This window comes from Cupressus sempervirens, chromosome 10 (assembly GCF_028749045.1).
Source record: "Cupressus sempervirens isolate cs-2001-9-10 chromosome 10, ASM2874904v1, whole genome shotgun sequence".
Classification (NCBI taxonomy): domain Eukaryota; kingdom Viridiplantae; phylum Streptophyta; class Pinopsida; order Cupressales; family Cupressaceae; genus Cupressus; species Cupressus sempervirens.
Window position 1 is genome coordinate 285,339,552 of NC_143127.1, and position 7,026 is coordinate 285,346,577.

Here is a 7,026-nt window from a genome sequence, read left to right on the forward strand (position 1 = left end):
TTGTGCTTTCAGAAATTTGTGTATGCGATTCATATAGAATTTGAACATGTGTGGCATTTTAACATGTTAACAAACTCACAAGTTCTTCATATGAAAAATAGGGCTGCGGATAGGGTTTGGAACTCTCTGTAGGAAAACTATGCATAGCTGCCATGAAAATGGGTTATTTTTGTAAAAGAACATTGCTATAATCTGAATCTTTTTGTTTCTTCATGTAGTGAGTTTGTGGGCTTTTTCTTGTATATAATGGTTTTATAACATGGACTTCCCTTAGTCAATTGGCTTACACTTTGCAGCTTGATTTATATTCAGTATTCTTTACAAACTTATTACTTGAAAGCATAATATAACATCTCATTGAAGCTCAATACTGGAAACAAATGGCAATATTTTGGAACTTTGGAGCCTCCTTTCTTAGTTGCAGCACTTAAATCCAATCTCCTGATAAAAACTCTGAAACTGATTTGATGGCTGTAATTTCAGAGTTTCTATGCTGATTTATTAGTGGATGCTTATTTTCTATTGATGATGTGCAATGCTGATGTTCCATTGGCTTCCAATTTATTCGTACTATAGTTTTTTGAAATTTGATTGTTGCATTAAATCGGAATGTCACTTGGACCTGCCGGTACAAGTGTTAGTTTTATTTTTTAAATTACTTTTTCTTTTGAACTTCTGATTTTAACAACTCCAACAAACCTCCCAACGAACCTAACATCCACATTAAAGCATGACTTAAATGACCTCCTTTCAAAGATAATATCTCAACTCTAATGAGAAAGAAAGGAAAGTGAAGTCAAAATAGGCCAGCCATTCATTCAGGCAGAAAAATGCTCAAGTTAGCACGTTTTAAAACAACATCTCCATCAATACCTTTAACTGACCTTTGCATGTCCACGCACAATACAAGTCAAAAATGATGTGCACCATAACTCATCAACCCCATCATGTGTTTTATCACGTCATATCATTATCCTAACTTGACTACTCTAAACAATGCAAATGGTCAAAGTAGAAACTTTCCATACTCGATAAACATCAACAGCTCGCTGAATGAGTATAAATATCAACAACTCAAAGAAAAATTCCACAAAAACACGAGAGAGAGAGAGAGAGAGAGAGATAATATGGCTTGAAGGGAGAAGATTGCAGCAATGGCATTTGTCTTGGTTGCTTTGACATTGATAACATTATCAACAGGTGACTGTTTGCTCTGTTTTAGGGTTAGTAGCACATACTTTCTAGTACCAAAATGCTTAAAACATTCTTATTCTTATGTACAGATGTTGATATTGGAGTTGAAGCTTCAAAATGCCCACACCCAGGTTGGAATTAGGAATAATTTGTTTTCACAAGTTTTTTAAAGATTTGTGCCTATTTTGATTTGTATTAGATGTTCAAAAATTGAGCAGATGGATGCATAAGGAATGAACCATGCCCGGCTGATACAGGAGCAGAATGTAAGGTGTATTCAATACTCACTTTGCCCTGCTCATGCTCTGAAGTAAAGAGATGTGATCCCACTGCCACTGGATGTAGTGAGAGTACAATTGCAGGCCTTCGTTCTTGTGGCTTTTGATCAATCACTCTACTAAATAAATAAAAAGATTGGCTTATGGCTAACATGGTCATGAGTATATATGTTATGATTAATAAAGTTTTCCAGCTGGATTTGAATAAATGGGTCTTGTGTACTTGTTGAGAAAGAGCCAACACTTGCTGTGATTCAATTGCAGTCTATGTACTTGTTGAAAGGAGGTGAAATGGCAAACCAATTCCGTTGGATTTTCTTTTCAGTTTAGAAGATGGTGCTTAACCAAGGGAAATGGGTAACTTAAAAATTGAGAAATGATTCTTTAATACAAATTAATGGAAAACTACGAGAATTCTTCAAGACAAGATAATGAAATTTCAGAATTAGAGGAGCATCTGATTTGTTGTCCTTTGTCGCAATTGTATTTAAGATTATAAATTATATTATGCTACTCGATTTAATATTGATTGAATTTAATATTGATTGATTAATGATATGAAAGCAATTTAGAAAAATTAAAAGTGTTAGTAATTAGACAGCTTAAATATAGATACTAAGGGTTGATTCTTAAGTTAGAAGTGTTAAATAGTCAAAGTTGACTTACTGCTTACAAGCTTAATTTTTTTCTTAGTGTGTGATGTTTAAAAGTTGATGTTGATTTTATATGTTTTAATTTGTGTATCAAGAGGAGTAGACATAACCTTGAGATAGAAGCTACCCTCCTACTAAATAAGAAATTATCTTGGTTAAGATAAAAATGTTTAATAGAAATGTTGATGTTTTGTAGTTTCAATCAAATAAATTCTATATTGAAGATACACACACACACACACACACACACACACACACACACACACATACACATATATACATATATATGTATACACATATATACATATATACATATATATATATATATACATATACATATATATGTATATATATGTATATATACATATACATATATATGTATATATATACATATATACATATACATGTATATGTATATACATATATGTATATACATGTATATGTATATACATATACATGTATATGTATATACATATATATATACATATATACATATATATATATACATGTATATATATATATATATATATATATATATATATATATATATATATATAAAGAAAATCATTTGTAGTTGTTTAGGGTTGAAACTCGATTAGATATATATATACATATACATATACATATATATATACATATATATACATATATACATATATATATATACATATATATATACATACATATATATATATATACATACATATATATATATATATATATATACATACATATATATATATATATATACATACATACATATATATATATACATATATATGTAGTTGTTTACGGTTGAAACCCGATTAGAGATCGGGCATGAAGAGGCAGTTTTCATAAGACATATCCATGAGCAAGAATGTCTACACTGTGAAAAATCTTATTATAGTCACTGATTATTAATCTCCCTTCTTAAATGATTATTTAATTGTCGAAAATAAATTCACAACTACTATCGAAAGATAACACAACTGCAACTTCACCAAATAATGCGGAAAGAAATATGCAACATAATGACACAATATTTTCAAGCAAATTATCCTTGGAAGAACCTCTAAGCGAATACCAATTCTATAGATTGAGAATTATATTAACTTCAAAAAATCAAGAGATACAAAATTGATTGCCTCGTATTGGCAGAACTCCGACAACCTCCCAATTTCTCCTGTTGATATTCCTTTGATGCTATCCCTAACACTATTACTATGCCCTTGCTAACATGGAAAGATAATTTTCTATAAGTGCAAACTCATTTTCTTACACTACAAATGCTTCTTCAACTTGTGTTCTCCAAATGCCCTCCTTACCCCCTTATATACTACTCCTATTGGAAAACCAACAACCGAGATAGATTCTCAATTGACAATTGAGGTAATAATAAAAACTTAACAACCATAACCTTGATTAGATTTCTAGTTGCTTCTAAAAGGAGTCAACTATTTAACAAATAATTTTCCCTCCTCTAACTAATAGTTATTAAAACTATTATTCTCTAAATATTTACATAAGGATGCACAATTGTCCAAAGCGACCAAAACTAACACTCCCTCTTAGTGAGGAAGTTGTTCCACATGACACCTAACCTATCTCTGAAGAAGATGAATTTCACCTTCCCTAATGCCTTTGTCATAATGTCTGCTACTTTCTCCTCTATAGGTATGTACTATAGATGGACAACCCTCCATTGTACACAATTTGTGATGAAGTGATATCTGATGTCTATATGTTTAGACCTATCATGAAACACTAGATTCTTAGAAAACTTGGTGCAACTTTGATTTTCGTAATTTATCATAGTAGTCTCAACCTTCTGACCAAATAAGGCCACTAACAACTTTCGAAGCCATATAGCTTCACATGTTACCATGCTAGATGCTATTTATTTTGCTTCCTACTGAACCAAGATACAACTTCTGATCCCAAATGGAGATAATACCTTTAAGTGTTCCTTTTGTTCATTGTACCACTTGACCAATCTACATCACTATAGCCTATCAATATAATACCTTCACCTCAATGTAATGACCTAATCTTTTAGCTTCACATTCTCCAAAGGCTAAGTGGAGCATAAGAGAAAATTAAATTAATTTCTTATAAAGTCAATAAATAAATTAAAAATTAAAAGGTGATTTTAATTAATTTAATTAATTACTGTATTACAAGGGAGAAGCTTATAGAGTGTGTATTAATTATTAAAAAGGGGGAAGCCTCTAGTAATTTAATTTTCTAGAAGCACAATTAATTATTGTATTGCAAGGGAGGAGTTTCTAGAGAGTGCATTAATTATTGGAAGGGGGAAGCTTCTAGTACTTGTAATTATTTAATATTTTATTTCCTTCTAGAAGGTTGTAAGAAAAGTATAAATAGAGGTAGGAGAGTCATTGTTGATTATGGGATGATTGTATCAGATGATTTTGAATTACATACATGATAAGAGCTTGGATGTGTGAGTCACATATCTTTCTTGGCATTAGAGGACATTCATCCTCTCTTGTAACATTTTAGACATCATTCCCTTGGGGTTTGGCCTTTGGAGCACATTGCTATGTACTTGATTTTATCATTGTGAGAACTAATATTATTTCGACAGTGCTTCAATCTTCAATTTGCATAAATTCCTTCTTGTTCATGTTGTGTGGATTGAAACCTATGCAAAGACATTTAAATCACTTTCAACAATTGGTTTAGTTCTTGGGCGTTTCCAAGGTGCCCATTACAATGGTATCAAAGCTATAAGTCATGCCATCCTATGGAGATCTTCAACATCTATGTTTGAGCATGTGACAAGGGCTTTATAATTTCTACAATACCAGAGCAAGATAGAGTAGGATTTCAGACTTGCAAAATGAACAGGGTAGTTCATCCATGCAGAGGGACATACAATCTAGTCATACAAATATAAAGGAGATACTCTTTGAACAAGACATTAGTATGGGTGATCAAGATGATAGGAATACCAGTCCAGATCAGAAAAATGTAATGTTGAGGTTATTGGATACATTTCAGGAGCAGAATAGGTGAATGGATATGATGTTGCAACTAATGGCTAGACAGATGGGAATCAATATTAATCTGGGTGATGCCAACAATGGAAACAAAAATAGGGGCAATGATAATGGAGACCAAGGCAACATTAATGGTAATAATGGACATGACAACAATGGGAATGAGGCTGATAACTTTAGACATGTTGCATGCCTAGCTCAAATAGCTAGCTCAAGACATCTTCTACCCACTTTCCCATCCAGAGATCTAGTTCAGCCGATTAATGAACCACACATTACAGAGTTACAAGATTAGTTTAGGAGGGATTGGGAGATAGTGGAGAAAAGTTTTAGGAAGACATTCCTTAGAGATTACTTGGACTCGAGGATGAGACACGTGCTTAAATCAAGAAGAAGAAGTCAAAACCTTGAGCTGTGGAAGAAAGTTGGGAAACTTTCTTTACCATATTATGATGCTTCAAGGAAGATGACCACACGAGCTTAGGTGCAGAAGATGGATACATACTAGCAGCTGAATCCTATGCCTGAAGAGGAGGCTATAAAGTATGTAGTTATTCACTTGGATGGATTGACACATGAGTGGTGGCACCATGACATGGTAACCTTGGGGCATAATTAGATCACATCTTATGAGGAGTTCACTAAGAAGCTCGTAGAAAGATTTGATACCAGGGATCCCAAATTACATTTAAAGGAGTTGCCACAACTCAAGTAGTGGGGATCAGTTGAGACATATATCAGTGAGTTTCAGAGGTTAGTTGTGTTGGTCATAGATATTTCAGAGAGGAGGTTAGTAGTGTTGTTTACGGATGAACTTTCAGAACCCTTGTGAGGTTGGGTCAAGGGGCATGACCCAACTATGTTGTAGGAGTCCACTAAAAAGGCTCATGACTTAGCACCTTCTTCATTTGGGAGTAGATTTCAGCATAGGGATTTTTATATGAAAAAGGACAAGGAGAAGGATTAAAAAACTATTCACAAGGATGCTTAGCCAAAAAGAGATAAGTTGAATAATGACACCTTGACTGATTTAAGAAAGAAGAATTTACGTTTTCATTGTAGAGAGCCTTGGGGTTTATCTCATAAGTGTCCTCTCAAGGCTAAGGCAAATCAAATGGAGTATTTCTCAGTTGAAGAGTCATAGTCAGAGAGGGAGGATTAGCACTATGATTCAAATGAGGATAGCACTACAAAGGTGAGCAACATTCTTAAGGATTAGAAATCATTATCATGATTAATGGGGGCTTAGAAGGCAATCACATTTAAGGTCAGGGGTACTATCCAAGGGCAGAAAGTGATCTCACTCATTGACATTGGGGCTACACATAATTTTATAGATGCACAATTGGTAGCCAAGAGAGGTCTACAGACTAAGGAGCACATCAGGTTTAGAGTCATGGTAGCTACTGGTGACAAACTATTATGTACTCAGAAGATATCTAATCTTCACATCAAGTTTGGAGATGGCTATGAGTTAGAGGATGAGTTTTATGTGGTAGACATGGGAAACTATGATGTCATCCTTGACATGAAATGGATGGCCTCACTAGTAGAGTTCACACTTAACCTAGCAAAATTGGAGATGAGGTTTCAGCATGAGGGAAGAACTGTTGTACTTAGAGGGCTTTCATATGGGAGTTGTAGAGTAGTTTCCATGAGGAGAATGCAGATACTTTTTTGGCATAATAACATAGAGTGGGTAGTGGAATGTTTCACTATGCCAACTTCACAAGAGCCATAGGTGAAGAGTCATCCACCAAATATCTAGGAGAGACTTGATAGGCACACTAAGGTATTTGGCAAGATTCTGCATGGGGTTCCTCCTGACAGAGGGATAGAGCATGTTATTGAGCTCAAGGAGGGAGCCAAACTAGTTATGATTACTCCTTATCATCA

General features: G+C 33.8%; 1 long non-coding RNA gene across 1 annotated transcript; it reads left to right on the plus strand.

Moving 5' to 3' along the window:
• Positions 1-1,098: 1,098 nt before the first annotated feature.
• LOC149533766 (uncharacterized) lies at positions 1,099-1,925 on the plus strand. Its single transcript, XR_016357830.1, has 3 exons — positions 1,099-1,200; positions 1,284-1,325; positions 1,413-1,925. It is a non-coding gene; the product is annotated as an uncharacterized LOC149533766 (long non-coding RNA).
• Positions 1,926-7,026: the final 5,101 nt, after the last annotated feature.